Source organism: Saccopteryx bilineata, chromosome 5, assembly GCF_036850765.1.
Source record: "Saccopteryx bilineata isolate mSacBil1 chromosome 5, mSacBil1_pri_phased_curated, whole genome shotgun sequence".
In the NCBI taxonomy this organism is placed as follows: domain Eukaryota; kingdom Metazoa; phylum Chordata; class Mammalia; order Chiroptera; family Emballonuridae; genus Saccopteryx; species Saccopteryx bilineata.
Window position 1 is genome coordinate 29,042,860 of NC_089494.1, and position 15,498 is coordinate 29,058,357.

Below are 15,498 nucleotides of genomic sequence, written 5' to 3' on the forward strand. Positions count from 1 at the left end.
TACACTTACATCATATCCATAATTTGCAGTTTAACAAGAAAAGTAATATAATTAGTGTAAATAGTTGGGAGCGGCCTGAACTCCCAGAGAAATCCTTTCTCTTGAGTCAGGGCCAAGGATGGTGTCACCCAGATGCCTGTTGACTAAGTGATATACACCAGATTTATTTAACCACTGGCAAAACACAGTTCTTTTTCTAGGATAGTAAGTTAAAAGATCATTGCCTCCCTTGGTTACAAAAAGAGGAAATACTTTTTCCAAGACTCAGGGTACCTGCTGCCAGTCCTCCCAGAGAAATGATTAACTACAAAGAATCAGAGAACAGAGTGTGAAGCCCCTGCCCACGTTCCTTCCTGCGGCTGCCGGCTGCTGGCACAGGCACCTTTCCAGAGGTGAGTGTTTGCTTTGCCTTCTGAAAGCTTCCGGCACCGAGCATCTGAGATTTAGTTAAGAAAACCAGTCCAAATCCTCCTACATGAACTTCATTTGATTTGGCATTTGGCAAAGTAAAAGGGAAGGTTTAGTCAAATCAGAGATAACAATAGGAGCTGTTCCCCACATTTCCGCAGATAATTAGAGCTTTGTGTATCTTAATTAAAAAGGTGTAGAGCTAAAAAACCTCTAACAGATTTACTCAGCATCCTTAAGTCTCAGTTCCTGCAGGGGCCGTGCAGAATTAAAAGCAACAATTTGGAAAAGGCTTTGTCCCTCAGTGGTCTTTAGAAATTCTCTGGTTTAAGAGGCATGAACGCTGCCCTGTATGGCCAGGTTGGCATGGCTCTTTCATGTGACTTCTCAGGGCCAACAAGCCTGTGACTGCAAGGCCCATTTCAGTGCCTAGGAAAAGCTGTGCATGGTTCCAGCTTCACTGTGCAACCCAGTCAAGGACCCAAGCCTAATCTCCAACCCGGTCTATCCTTCTCCCGTCTGAGAAGGGCATTTACACAAGGAGACGGCCACCTCCCTGTATGACAAATGGAAAAAAAATGGAAAAGTAGTGAGATCTTTATATTTTTCACAAGTCAGTTTTTTTTGTTTTTTTTTTATTTAAAAATCGTTCATTTGTACCTTATCTTCTTTTCCAAGTGGTTATGTTCTGGACTGATTTTTTTTTTTTTTCATTTTGGAAAAGGAACAACAAAATAATTAAACATGATCTTAACAAAAATAAATATTGTTGATGTAAGAAAAGTCCAAAACTGAGAAGCAAAATCTCAAAGGATTAAGAAAATGCTCCAGAGAATGGCAGTTTTACAGCTTATTTTATGTATTAGAATAAAAGGAAGAGACATGAGGGTTATATGAAATCCATTGGTGGAAGATTAAGGGGACAGGAGATAGCAAAGGAGGGAATCTCTAGGATTTTATAAAGAGTAAAACAAAGAGGCACATACTTCTTTTACATTGGTGGTACAGGACAGTTCATAATTAACATTGTCAGCACATAGATGGTATTCGGGGAACAAGATAACAATTAGGGGTTCTGTGTGATTGCAAGCTCGGGTGCTGTGGGTGTGCCCCGAGGGTTCTAGAAAAAGAGATTACTCTGACATTTTAAAGGCATGTTATCTTAGGTGCAAACAGACAACAGACAGGCTTGACTTCCATACAACGATGCAGTTTTACCCCATTGCTAATGGTCGGTCATTTCAGCAAGACAAATGATAACACTAAGACTCCTAGGAATGAAACCTAAATTGCCCCGAATTTATTACTGCGTTTCTGCATCACAGAAAACAGTACAAGAGATATAAGTCGGAGGGAGGCAAACACAAAGCTGACTCTGATTCCAAAGACGAGGGAGAGGAGAACAAACCAAAGAAGGAATCAGAAAAGCAACAGGACTTTGCCCGGGGTTTGGAGCTGCAGCAGATTATTGGAGCTACAGACTCCAATAAAGAACTCATGTTCCTAATGAAATGGAAAAACTTTATGAGGCTGACCTGGACCCTGCCAGGGAAACCAATGTCAAGGTTGTCATATCCTTCTATGAGGAAGGGCTGACATTGCATTCCTGCCACTTGGAGGATGATGACAAAAAATATGATGAGAATTAACTTTCCTGAGTACCAGCCTCTGTCACATCTGACTGGGTTTCAAGTGGGGATGGAAGGAGTTCTACTTGTCTTGACACCATGAAAGTGGTTTAAGATGTTCTTTGAAGAGCCGTTATAATTTCTATGCCATACAGCTACCCAGGGGCTTTAAAAGCTGTTCCATGGAGTAGTTTGCACACTCATCCCAGTGGAAGGGAAGGATATGTGTTTCAAGGCAACCCATCTTTACTTTGCTGAGAAAAGCCAAGGACAAAACTTACAGAATGGGCGTGTGAAAAAGCAAAGAGATACTATAGATCTTCAAAGAGCATCTCTACAACCCACAGCCTTCTTCCTGACAGTGTTACCTCTGCATGTTTGCAGCATGGCATGTGTGTAGTTTTCAGCTATTACTGGGGTGGGAGGGACAGGGTGGGAAAGAAGGAAGGATGGGTAGGATCGTTTTTGTTAAAATTTGGAGCCTGGTTGAAGAAATGGTAAAATTAATTACCATTAATTTTAAATTAATGGTAATTAATGGTAAAATTAATTACCATTAATTGTTTGAAAGAACAAACAATTAATGAAGAGAAAAAAATTCCTAGGAATGAGCCTTCTTAGCACTGTGGGACCACATTATCCTATCCAACCAAGAGGTCAGTATGGTGGACCCTGCAAACATAGACTGCACAGGAGGGTCTTAACGTAACTCTTAACTAAAAACAGGTGATGGTCAATAGTCACGTCTTAGACCTGTAGCTTCCCTGACAAAGGTCAATCTTTAACTTAAGTGAGCCTGTCTATTGTCTTTTTTGCATCCAAGATAACATCACTTTTGAAATGTCAGAGTAATCTGCTTTTCCAGGCCCCTCAGGGCCCACCCACAGCGCAGTGATCACACAGAGCCCCTCATTTTTATCTTGTTCCCTGAATACCATCTCTACGTGCTGTAAATGTGGTGTCTAAAGTCAGCCCCTGGGACTGAATTCCAACTCTGCAACTTACAATAGAGGCTCTCTTAACAGATCTCCAAAGAACTGACTCACTGGCTTACCCAATGCACCACCCAAAAGCCTGGCTGATGTCCACTGCTCCCATTGCTAGCCCAGGGTGGCAGGTAAGTTATTCTTAGCACCTCTGAGCACTTCAGTTTGAACTACTTTTGAATAATGGATCAACTTTAAGGTTTAGGATTTATGTATATATCTTAGGGGAGCTCCTCAAATACTCAGCTGAGAGATTTTATTTACTGTTCCTAATTTTGGGGGACCAATTTCAAAGCTAAGTAATCATATGTATCAACTTTATTGTTTTAGGTGGTAACTAAAACATAAATATGAGTACACTTTCTTTTATTGATTGATTAAAGAGAGAGAGAGAAAAGAAAAAAATTGATTCATTATGCCACTTATTTATGCATTGATTGGTTGATTCTTGCATGTGTTGTGACTGGAGATTGAATCCACAACCTTGGAGTAATTCAAGTCAACGCTCTAACCAACTGAGCTACCCAGCCGAGGCATGTATGTGTATACTTTCTTGAGTTTCAGTGTGTATTATGCTTAAACTATATTTGGCACATAGTAAATGCTTGCTAAAGGTCATTTCTTGTCTATTTCTATCCTTTGCTATTCAATGTGTCCCACTATAACACCAAAAAATTAACTCAAAACCATGCACAGTAAACGTGGCCTCCTTCCCGGAAGTGTTACTGGGAAAGCGAGCTGGCGCTCTGGGTCTGCCTAGGGCCACTGGTCGCGTCTGGGTTCTTGACTTCGAGCAGGGGAAATGTTACAAAGTGAGTCCAGGGGATTTTGAGAGGGAGTTTATTAAAGCTGGGGCAGTGAAACAAGGAAGGGCCTAGACTAGGAGAAGCAACAGGGGAGAGCCTCGGCGGGGCTGCCTTGACTTTCCAGAAAACTTATGGGGAAGAAATGAGACTCTACGGGGAAGTCAGAGAAAAGGGGGCCTCGGAGACAGGTTCGGCGGTTAGTCTGGGACGAGCAGCCACCGCTCATCGCTCCCTTGGTTGCAAGTGTGGTGGGGACCCTTCGCGTTCAGGAGACGCCCGCCTGTGGGAAAAGACCAGGAGAAAGGAAAGGAAGGGGCTTGCGGCAGGGAGGGAGAGCGCATGCTGTGTCCTTTGTCCTGAAGGTTTTAAAGGTTTCAAAGGCTGGGGCTTTAGGAGAGGATCTCAATAGAATATTCATCAGCTTTGCCAGGTGCGCCCTTTCAGGGCTGCAGTTTCCACTGATTGGTCAGTGCCAAGGCAGGGTCAGTAGTCTTGTATCTGGTCCTGGCATCACCTGTCTGGTTTTGCTGCTTTTCTGGGCCTGGAGCTAAAATACAACCGAGGCCTAGATGTTATCTCTAGAGATGTGACCTTCTCTGTATCTGGCTGTATATTTCTCCTGTGTGCCTTGACCGGGAATCAAACCTGGGATGTCCATACACTAGCCCGACGCCCTACCCCTGAGCCAATCGGCCGGGGCCCCGTTTCTATCCTCTAACATTTCTAGGAAAGCTCAGGCAGCCCCGCCTAGGTTCTCATCTGTTGCTTCCTCTAGCCTAAGCCCTTCCCTGTTTCACTGTTCCTAGCCATAATAAATTTACTCTTAAAAAAACAAACAAACAAACAATGAGAACAACACCAAAAGCCTGTACAGTAACCAAAACTTGTAATTCTCCTCAAAATATCTTTTGTGAGCGAAATTGTGCTTTTGTGTGATTACCGAAGATAGCAAATAACTACTGTATTGGTAAATACTCATATCGCTGATGCAAAGCGGCGGGAGCTGCTGACTAGATAAGAGTCTCCAGCTGAGAGTGCTACTACCTTCTAAACGCGCAGGAAGGAAACTACTTCTGTGAAATGGAGGGGTTGGGGGCAACTGTATTCTTACAGGCCGAGGGGTATTTGTATAATAGTTTGAAAAAGCTTACCCACCCCACCTCCCAGGGTCATTCGTTTGCTCCGACCCCACCCTTACCCACTATACAGAGGGAAATGCTTTAAATTGTCTAGTCTTGGTCTTGGAGAGGAGGAAAAAGAATGTCCCCTCTATCTCCCATTGTTCTTGGCTAAGACCCCGTGTAAAGAGACATGGGCAAGAGGGGGGAAAAAAAACAACAACTTTAATTATGTACATTCAGGAGGCCCACAAAGATAGGAGCCTCCAATGGTGGCCAGAAGACTGAGGATTATATAGGATCCTCAGCTAAGGAAAGGGAGAGGGGCCTGGGATTTAAAGGGAGAGAGAAGGCAATTCACAGGAAGGTGAGAAGAGGAAATGTTTGGTAAACAAAGGTTGCCCTGAGAAGCAGATAAGCCCCTCAAATGAACAAAATTCTCTCCAGTAGTAACTCTCTTCCTGATACAATTCCCCTTTCTAATGTAAATTTATTTTGTAAATGTAGATTTCCCTGACAAAAGGGTAACTTCTCGTCTATTTTCAGAGCTACTTTTGTTTCTACAGTTCCTTAAAAAATAATCAGCTCAAAATAATCCTTAAACTAAAGAGGCATATTTTGGGGTGGCACCTGGTGCTCCCGGGCAGTCTTGCCCTGCAGTCAGATACAAAGTCGTGTGCTCCTCAAACAGTGTTCAATTAGGTGGCCTAACAATGTTTCAGGACCTAATAATGTTCGATTTCCAATATCACACGGTCAAGCTGATGTTAGACCTTCCCCCAAATAATCAAGTTAGCCCCGCAGAAGGAAGCTAAACGCATCAAGGCCTTTTTACTTTCAGCTTCCACAAATCTCCGCCTGCAAATTTCTAATTCTGAGCCCTGGTTTAGATACATAGATGAGCCCGTATCTGCCTGGCCTACAGGTGAGATGGGAGATAAAAATGCAGCCTTTAATTTCCTCAGAGGCTGCAAAATTGTCGCTCATGCGGCCTCCGTAAGAAATAAAAACTAAAATGCATACTAGCTAATAATGTGATTCCAGCTCTTCCCTCTTAGAAATACACTGAAACCCAGTGCATTTGAAGAGCTCTCCTTTGACACGGCTAAGGTTCTTTGCATTCCATCGTTGGAATAAAACTTAACAGGACTTTTCATTAGCAAAAGCCCACCCAAACAAAGGAGGAACGGTCGCCTCCCCCAACAGTCTTCAGCCTGCATGCAGCACTGCCACCAACAGCAATGCTTTCCATTCAGAAAAAACAAATCTGTTACACACACAAACATGCTGAGCAAAAGAATTAATTTGTGCAGTATGCGCATTGCTTCCTTTTCTCCTGGAATACGTGATGCATTTTTATGGAGGGTGGTGGAGGAAGGGAAGAACCACATTCAAATGAAACCCCACATCATTCTCCTCCACAGTGTCATTTCAAAAGCCAGATAAAAGCCAAACGGGGAAGCAGGGAAAAAGTGCATAACGTAGCTGTTCTGAAAACCACCCTCCATTTCATACTGCAGCCGGGAGGTTACACCCAGGCATCCCAGTAACTTGTCTCCTCACAGAAAATCAACTGGTAAGTGTTTCTTTTTTGTTTTTCTCAAACTGACACATTTGCAGCTGACCTGATGAGGATTCCTGCAGACAATTTATTTCCAAAACAGTATTTTGACTAACTACCAGCTGGCAACAAGGAAAAAAAAAGACTCCTGATAGTTTATGAAAAACTCTTATGTGAAGGTTCATATTTTTTGGTCCTGTCAAAAGTGTTGAGGGAAAATCATAACAGGCTTTGCTACAGCTGCTGATTAAATCTAAAACACTGAAAGAGAGAACATAAGGGCACAAAGAACTTGCTGTAATTTCCTCCGCTTTTACCTAGAAAATGACGGTTCATAGATGTGGCATTTAAGTAGTTGTGACTCAGAAATAATCAAGCATCATTTGTGCAAAGCCCAATGTAGAGAAATTATTATAATAGGAGAAAATGGTACTCTGAAATGAAAATAGATTGTGCTCTCCTTAGATTACAAGGTAAGAAAAAAGTTTTAAATTGAGTTGTAATGTAGTTTGGTTGTTTTTTTCTCCCCCCCTCTCTTTTAAAGGTGGAGAGCTTGTGGTTCTTCAAAACAAACATTTTCTTTGTTGGTGCTATCTGAAAACTCCTAATCAATTGCCTGTAAGAATAGTTGGTACCTGGGCCCTCCTAATGAAGGACAAATGGCTAAGTGCAGGGATGTCGCTGGGAGGAAGGGTTCAGCTAACTCGATTGTTCCTAGGGTAGTCGGGTAACTGCAAGCGACAATTGCTTTTTGTCTACTAGTTTATCATTTCCTTCAGAGGAAAGCTAATGAAAACCCAATGAAGGTTTGATAACGGAAACTTCATCAGCAATTATTCTCTTAAATTGGACCTTTTCACTTAAAACAAACTTCGTCCACCCAAGCTTTCACAAACTTGTTGCTAAATTAATCCACTATTATTATTTTTTTGTTTCTTTTGTGGAAAAAAAGGCCAAGGGACTATTATTTTGGGTTTCAAATGACCTAGTTCAAGTAATCCCCCTCTTCCTGATTAATTCTCATCATATCTGCACATCTCCCAGACACAAAATGGTTTTTGTTTTTTATGGCCTTTTATTACCATTTTACCTGAGACTCATTTAGTTTATCCAAGAATGACATACACTTCCTTTGTTACTTTACCACTAATTGTCATCTCCCTCTGATAGATATTTAACTCAACATTCCCTTTTCAAAGGCCACAGCACTTGGAGCTTACAGAAGTAATTTTAAAAGGAGAAAAGTATTATGTTCAAAGATTTTTAAAAAAATTGTTTATAACTTTTAAGAAATCAGAAGAAGTCTGCTTTGGCTGGATAGCTGGGTTGGTTGGAGTGTCATTCCAGGACACAGAAGTTTGTGGGTTTGATCCTCAATGAAGGCACATACAGGAATAGATAAAAGTCTTTCTCTCTCAAGTCAATTTTTTTTTGTGTGTGTGGCAGAGACAGAGAGTCAGAGAGAGGGACAGACAGACAGGAAGGGAGATAGACAAGACCATCAATGCCTCGTTGCGGTTTCTTAGTTGCTCATGGATTGATTTCTCACATGTGCCTTGACTGGAGGCTACAGCAGACCAAGTGACCCCTTGCTTGAACCAGAGTCCGTGGGCTCAAGCTGGTGAGCCTTGTTCAAACCAGATGAGTACCTCGCTCAAGCTGGCGACCTCAGGGTCTCAAACCTGGGTCCTCGGCACCCCAGTCCGACGCTCTATTCACTGCGCCACCGCCTGGTCAGGCTCAAGTCAATTTTTAAAAATCAAAAGCAATCTAAAGACTCAACAGTAGGAGGCTAGGTAAGGAACTTCTTAACATTTCCATGAAGTATTTTGCAGTCATTAGGAAATCATAATTTGGAGGGTTATATAGCATTGTGGATGTGTTTATATTATAATATTAATAATCATTCTAATAATGTAGAAAGTAAATGCAGTTGAAAAGTAGAAAATAAGCAAAAATAAAAATAATTGTGTTGAGCTGATGGTGTGTCTGGAAGGAAATCTTTTCGTCTACCTCTTAGGCGCAGTTCCTGAGGTCCTGTGGATTAAACTGACAGAAGACAGATTAGTAAGAGAAAACACAAAAATTTAGTCACATATTTTTATTAATGTACATAGAAGAGTTCACAGGAAAATGTGACTCAAAGGGAGGGTTAGAATTTGGGACGTATAAACCATCTTAATAGTGGCAAAAAGGGGCAAAGGGGCACTTACCAGACAGAATACAAGTGAGTTCTTTTTTTTTCTTTTTCAAGTGAGTTCTGAGAAAAGAAAAAGGAGGGAGAGAAAGGGCAGTTATGAGAAAACACATGACTTTTTAATACGATAAATGGACCCTTAGGAGGATAAATGAGCAAGTTTTTATGAACTGTCTCTTTAGGTGTGTGTCTTATCTCTAGAGATAAGAGCCATCTTTCCTGGTTGCTCCCAAGGAGGGGATTTATGACAGTTGAATTCCTCTGGGACCTCATATGCCTTCTGCTCAAAATAATGTTTATGCCACAGTGGCATATATGTTGGACCCCTTCGGGTGACATGTCCTTTCTTTTTTTACCCCAAACTTTCTCTAGTACTCCATTACTTTTACAATTTAGAAACTTTGTAGCATTGAAAATTGAATTTTCTTCAGGTCTCAATTTTCACATATACCACAAAAAGTTCAGTCTTTCAATCTGGTACGGGACTCCAGTTCTAATTTACCTAGCTTCTTTGGTGACATTAACTTGACTTAGTAAAGGTTTCTGCTTCAAATAAAACTTCTAATGAAACCAGTAAAAGCCAAGACAAAAATAAAAACTAACAGTATAAAATTTTAAGAGAAAAAAAAAGAACTGGTTAAATGAAGATTACTAAACTAGTATTCTTTTAAATTGGACAGTTTCCAAATATGCCTCAAATCTGTGCTTGCACAATCTCTTTACAGTTGTTTTGATTGTTCCTGTCTCCCCAGAACTCTAATTCCAGCTCTGTTTCTAACTTGTTTCATGGCTTGATACAGAACAAATTCTCTGGGCCTCAGTTCTCTTTCCTCTAAAAGATATCCAATAGGTTAGGTTCCTTCCAGTTTTTCATTCCCCCAACAGTAACTTTTTAAATTGTTGTTTATTAAGTCATTGTTTAATGTGATATATGTAATGCATGCTTAGCACATAGTAGGTACCTAATAAATATTTAGTGAGACACACCCATTATTCAGATTTTATATGTTCTTCAATTATCATAGTATGTTCTGATTATTCCATTGATACTCAAAGAAGATTTGAAAAATCTCTTCATTATTAAAGAAAATGGTGTCAGTAGGAACAAACTATACATGATTCAGGCACAACATTTTGCTGGAAATTATGTAAATAGTTGTCCTTTCAGCCAAGTGAATATATTGATTAATGATTAATGAGAAGGTGGAAGGGTAGGGGTTAAATGGCATCTGGCTTTTGCTTGTGGACGAGTTTCTTACTGTATGAAGTAAACTGACCCGGGGAGAGCCAGTCATCTAACCTTGGTCACATTGGCCTTTTGTTCAGCAAACACCATCAACTAGCCCCTGTAAACCTGAGTGTATGAAATACTGTATACAGCACTTTTCTGCAGGACCACTGCACAGAGAGACATGGTTTGTGAAAAAGGAGTTCCTGAAATCAAATTAATAAGGGCATATTAGAGCTTTTGAATGGTTGAAATATTATTTTGTTCTGTTTTATAAATATCAGTTTTCACCTCCATGTTTAAGCACAGAAAGAAATGTCATTGCTTGTTTGGAAGTCTACTTTTTCCATTTTTGGAGGGAAGGGACGTTGTTTCTCATTAACTAAGAGAAGCTACCTTTATGTGTCACATTCAGCCAAGCAAATATTGACTGAACCTTCAGTGTGGTAGAAGAAGACATGAGGATTTTAATGAAAGAGTCTTGCCCTAGCTAAGCTTAGAGTTGCTCTGTCTGGGAAATGAAATTAAGCTATTAAACTAAACCATTTTAAAAGTGTGTACTGGCCTGACCTGTGGTGGCGCAGTGGATAAAGCGTCGACCTGGAACACTGAGGTCACTGGTTTGAAACCCTGGGCTTGCCTGGTCAAGGCACATATGGGAGTGGATGCTTCCTGCTCCTCCCCCTTCTCTCTCTCTCCACGACCCCCCCCCCGCCTCTCTGAAATGAATAAATAAAACGTTTTTTAAAAGTGTGTAGTACCTATAGAATATGGAGTTCAGAAAAGAGGGGGATGGATATGGTCAGGAGTATGCAAGTTAACAGACAGTTCAGGGGGGAGGTGAGACAGTAAGGGAGGTGGACATTGGTGTCCCATCATGAGTCAAGTGAGATGAAAAGATCTGGACTTGATCGAGCAACTGGCAGGGTGTACCATCAGGAGTCTTTCGCTGCCTGAGGAGCCCGTGGGAGAGCTTACTCGGAGGGAGGAGCCCAGAACAGCTTTTCACCTCTAAGAAGAGAGGAGATTGGAGAACAGCATGCAAGTAAAAAGGCAAAATGTTGTTTCCCTTAAAACATCAGGGCACCAACACAGCCCTATTTTGGGTCTCATATAACAAAGGAAATCATGACAGAAGAGAATCCTCCAGCCCCCACTCTCACTTCATCCCAAAGCTTTCTCCAGCTTTGACAGCCAGTGCTCTAGCAGCAGGCCTGTCCTGATGTTTTGGTCCCCAAGAGGAGCAAACTTGTATATAAATACGCAGTTGACCACCTAGAGGCTCTGGAAAGACTTTTTAATGAACTCTTCTTAAGTGTGATATATTTATTGGGAAAACACAATGGGTACCACCATCAACCAGTGGGAAGACCCCCCCCCCCGAATCCTGATTTTAAACTCTAAGCTCTGACCAGGTTTCTCAGTAGATAGAGCGTTGTCCTGGCATGGGGAAGTCACAGGTTTGATGCTTGGTCAGGGCACATATAAAAAGCAACCAATGAGTACACAACTAAATGAAAAAAACTAAATGAAATAATGACTTGATGCTTTTCTCTCTCCCTCTTCCCCCTTCTCTCCTTCTTCCCCCCTTCTCTTTCCCTTCCTCTCTTTCTTTATCTCAAATCAATGAAAAATAAATGAAAAACAACAACAACAACTCCAAACACACCCCCATTTGTGTCCACTGTCAACAGGGGGAAATTTCAGGTTACAATAGAAATATATTTATATAGCACTTCAGATTTTTCACTGTGATTTTTTAAAATTTTATTTATTCATTTTAGAGAAGATAGAGAGAGGGAGAAGGGTGGGAAGGAGCAGGAAGCATCAACTCTCATATGTGCCTGACTGAGCAAGCCCAGGGTTTCGAACCGGCAAACTCAGCATTCCGGGTCGACATGCTTTATCCACTGTGCCACCACAGGTCAGGCTCACTGTGATATTTTCGACAACACTGCCAGCTACTCTCTTCTAGGGAATCCACATGTAACTTAATTCTGCACTGAAGGTTTTCACCTACGTCCTGAAAACATATAAACCAGTATTGCTAATCTACCCCAAAGTATTTCAGAATTTAACCAATCAAGATGATATGGCTGAGCTCAAAGCCAGGCTAACCCAACTAAGACTGCAGTGGAGCAGAAAAGAATTGAGGCCCACCAGTGGGTTAGGTAGACATTCTTAGAACACAAAAACTAGAGCCTTGCCTGACCAGGTGGTGGCGCAGTGGATAGAGCGTCGGACTGGGATGCGGAGGACCCAGGTTCGAGACCCCGAGGTCGCCAGCTTGAGCGCGGGCTCATCTGGTTTGAGCAAAAAGCTCACCAGCTTGGACCCAAGGTTGCTGGCTTGAGCAAGGGGTTACTCGGTCTGCTGAAGGCCTGCCGTCAGGGCACATGTGAGAAAGCAATCAATGAACAACTAAGGTGTCGCAACGAAAAACTGATAATTGATGCTTCTCATCTCTCTGCATCTGCCTGTCTGTCCCTATCTATCCCTCTCTCTGACTCTCTCTCTGTAAAAAAAACAAAACAAAACAAAACAAAAAAAACAAAAAAACAAACAAACAAAAAAAAAACTAGAGCCTTTTTGGTGTCACTGGCAAAAGACAATCCCTAGATGACAAAATTCCAAGTAAGGTGAATGAAGTCAAGAGAGTTATTTACTTCATAACGTTTAACACATAAAGAATTCAACAGGGTAGGTCATAGCTTGTCCTTGGAATCGTAGAAGCAAAGCAGATCTCGTATGTGTTTAAAATGGTTTCCAGGGCTACTCTCTGCAGTTCTAATTTTGCAGGTTTTTTAATGCAAAAAAGTTATTAAAGAACCATCAATGATCAATCAGTCAATCATCTAGTATAATAACTAAATCAGTTGGGTTTAATTCATCCATTGCAAATGCTTTACACAATTGAATACAATAGACCTCATATTTAACAAAAAGTGATCATTATAGACACATGTAGTATGATTACTATAAAAGTGTTTGAGGAACACTAGGGGGTGCATCAGGGCTTGGGATAAAGGCAGAGTTCATATTAAAAAGGGAGGACTTCCTGGGAGAAGGACTTTGAAAGGAGTTGTACGCAACTTGGCTGCCTGGAAAAGATAGAGAATCCAAGCCAAGTCTAATGAATATGTGCAAGATTGAATTTTTATAGGACCAAATTATCCCTACCGGCATGAAAAGCAATTTTATATAAAGTTAGATCATTGGACCTAGAAGAAAGTGCTTATAGATATGACATCTTTAGTTTTTCACAAAAGGTTCCCTTTGGTGGTTTATAATGACAAAGCTCTATTTGAGTAGAAAACTTCTGGTAGTGGAGCATTCTGCTTAATTATATAACTAAGAGTTGACATACATTTTTTTTCTCACTAGTTTGTACCATATAAAACTGATGTTATTTGACCTTGACCATTTTAACCTATCAAAATGGCAATTTCTTATGCTTCAACATAAAACATGGATTTCTAATTTATAAAAATCATGAAATATGTTAATAGATAATTGTTTTTATTATATAAGTATTTCTTTGAGTTGTATATTTTATTTCTACACATTATATAGTTAATGCTATTTGACAATAAATCTATATTAAGCCTGCCTTCCTGCTTCTCATTTTAGAAAAATACAAAAAAAAATCTATACCTTGATTTGTGGTATAGAGTCGCAGTGGGTACAGAGTCGACCTGGAATGCTGAGGTCACCAGTTCGAAACCCTGGACTTGCCTGGTCAAGGCACATGTGGTTGGAGTTGATGCTTCCTGCTCCTATTCCCTTCTCTCTCTCTCTCTCTTTCTCTTCTCTCTAAAGTGAATAAATAAAGTCTTTTTTAAAAATCTATATTAAGCATAGTATAGTTTTGATATTGAGAAAGCACTTTCTTCTTCCGTCACTAATTTCTTTGAGCACCTATTATATTCCCTGCACTTTGCTCTGTACTTGAGATAGGAGGATGAGAAAAACATAGTCCCTGCCCTTAAGGCTCTCACAATTTAGTAAGAGAGATAAGCATTTTAACAGAGAGGTTGTATACAAGAGTTAAGAAAGAAATGCCTTAAGTCAGACAGCCCCAGAAGTCTTGTCTGTGTTTTACCACTTCTGCTAATTGCCCAACCTCCCTTAGCCTCATGGAAATATAATAGTATAATAATAGTACTTCACAAGATTGTTGTGAGAATTAAATGTGAAAATACATGTAAAGTTCCTTAGCCATTTAACAGGTCCTCAGGAAATGTTAAGTATTACTGTAACATGTTCAATGATATTAGATAACTAGGGTGTGCTTGGTATTTGCTTCTTTTTGAATGTAGTTAGGTGGACTGGTTTTATTTTATTTATATATTTTAAAGATTTTATTTACTGATTTGAGAGAGAGGAGAGAGAGAGAAAGGGAGAGAGGAGCAGGAAGCATCAACTCAAGTAGTTGCTTCCTGTATGTGCCTTGACCAGGCAAACTCAGGGTTTTGAACTGGCAACCTCAGCATCTCGGGTCAATGCTTTATCCACTATGCTACCACAGGTCAGGTTAGATGAACTGGCTTTAATTATAAGCAATATATGATAAAAACAACCAAGATGGTTTACAGGGAACTAGTTTGCTCTTTTTTTAAAGAATTTCTTCTAAAATTTTATTCATTTTTTAGAGAGGAGAGAAAGAGAGAGAGAGAGAGAGAAAAGAGGAGAGGAGAGGAGGTGGGTAGGAGCAGGAAGCATCAACTTCCATATGTGCTTTGACCAGGCAAGTCCAGGGTTTCGAACTGGTTACTTCAGCATTCCAGGTCGACGCTTTTATCCACTGTGCCATCACAGGTCAGGTTGGAACTAGTTTGCTCTTCATAATAACTTGGAGATTTTAACAATCTCAGCACTAAGGGCAACACCTAAAATGTGTGTTCAGCTGTGTCCAGCTCTGTAAAATATATGTGAAAAAGACTTTCACACTGCAAAATAATAATAATAATTTGGAGAAAATTCTCCATTATCTTTCCATGGAAGTGGGACCTGTTGTCAATCAAAAATCTGGTCTAATGAAGTAGCTGAACAAATTTAACACCTCTTGGCAGTGAAGATAGCTTTCATAGGTACTCAGCATTCTTTTAACACCTTTAATTGAAAGAGGTTCTGAACACAGGAATGAATGGAGTTGATGATAATTAAGAACTTAAATTACCTTCTCAAACTCACCTTTGCCTTCTCTGACAAAAACAAAATATTAGTTATTGTTGAGATGCTCATGAGCATGAATACCTTTTATCAAAAACTACTGAATAGTCTTTCTGTCAGTCAGTGAATATTATTGAAATTAACTCTTTCCTAGACTCTATGGTAGGCTGTGGAGTATAGAAGTAAGCTAACAACAGCCTGGTGAGAGAGAGACTTTTATCAAATAAGCATTTGTATTTTTTGCTCCATAAGACGCACCTGACCATAGACACATCTAGGGTTTTAAGGAGGAAAATAAGAAAAAAAAAATATTCTGAACCAAATGGTGTGTTAAAATAAAATACCGTGGTTTTTGCTCTGTAAGATGCATGGGCATTTTCCCCTCCACTTTTTT

The 15,498-nt window shown here is 40.4% G+C and overlaps 1 protein-coding gene across 1 annotated transcript in view; it reads left to right on the top strand.

Moving 5' to 3' along the window:
- Positions 1 to 196: 196 nt before the first annotated feature.
- CMKLR2 (chemerin chemokine-like receptor 2) overlaps positions 197 to 15,498 on the top strand; it is a 50,865-nt gene continuing 35,563 nt past the window's right edge. Inside the window, exons 1-3 of the mRNA XM_066280329.1 lie at positions 197 to 392; positions 3,062 to 3,153; positions 6,371 to 6,522. The gene's annotated coding sequence lies outside the window, so the exon portion shown is untranslated. The remainder of the gene's footprint in view (positions 393 to 3,061; positions 3,154 to 6,370; positions 6,523 to 15,498) is intronic.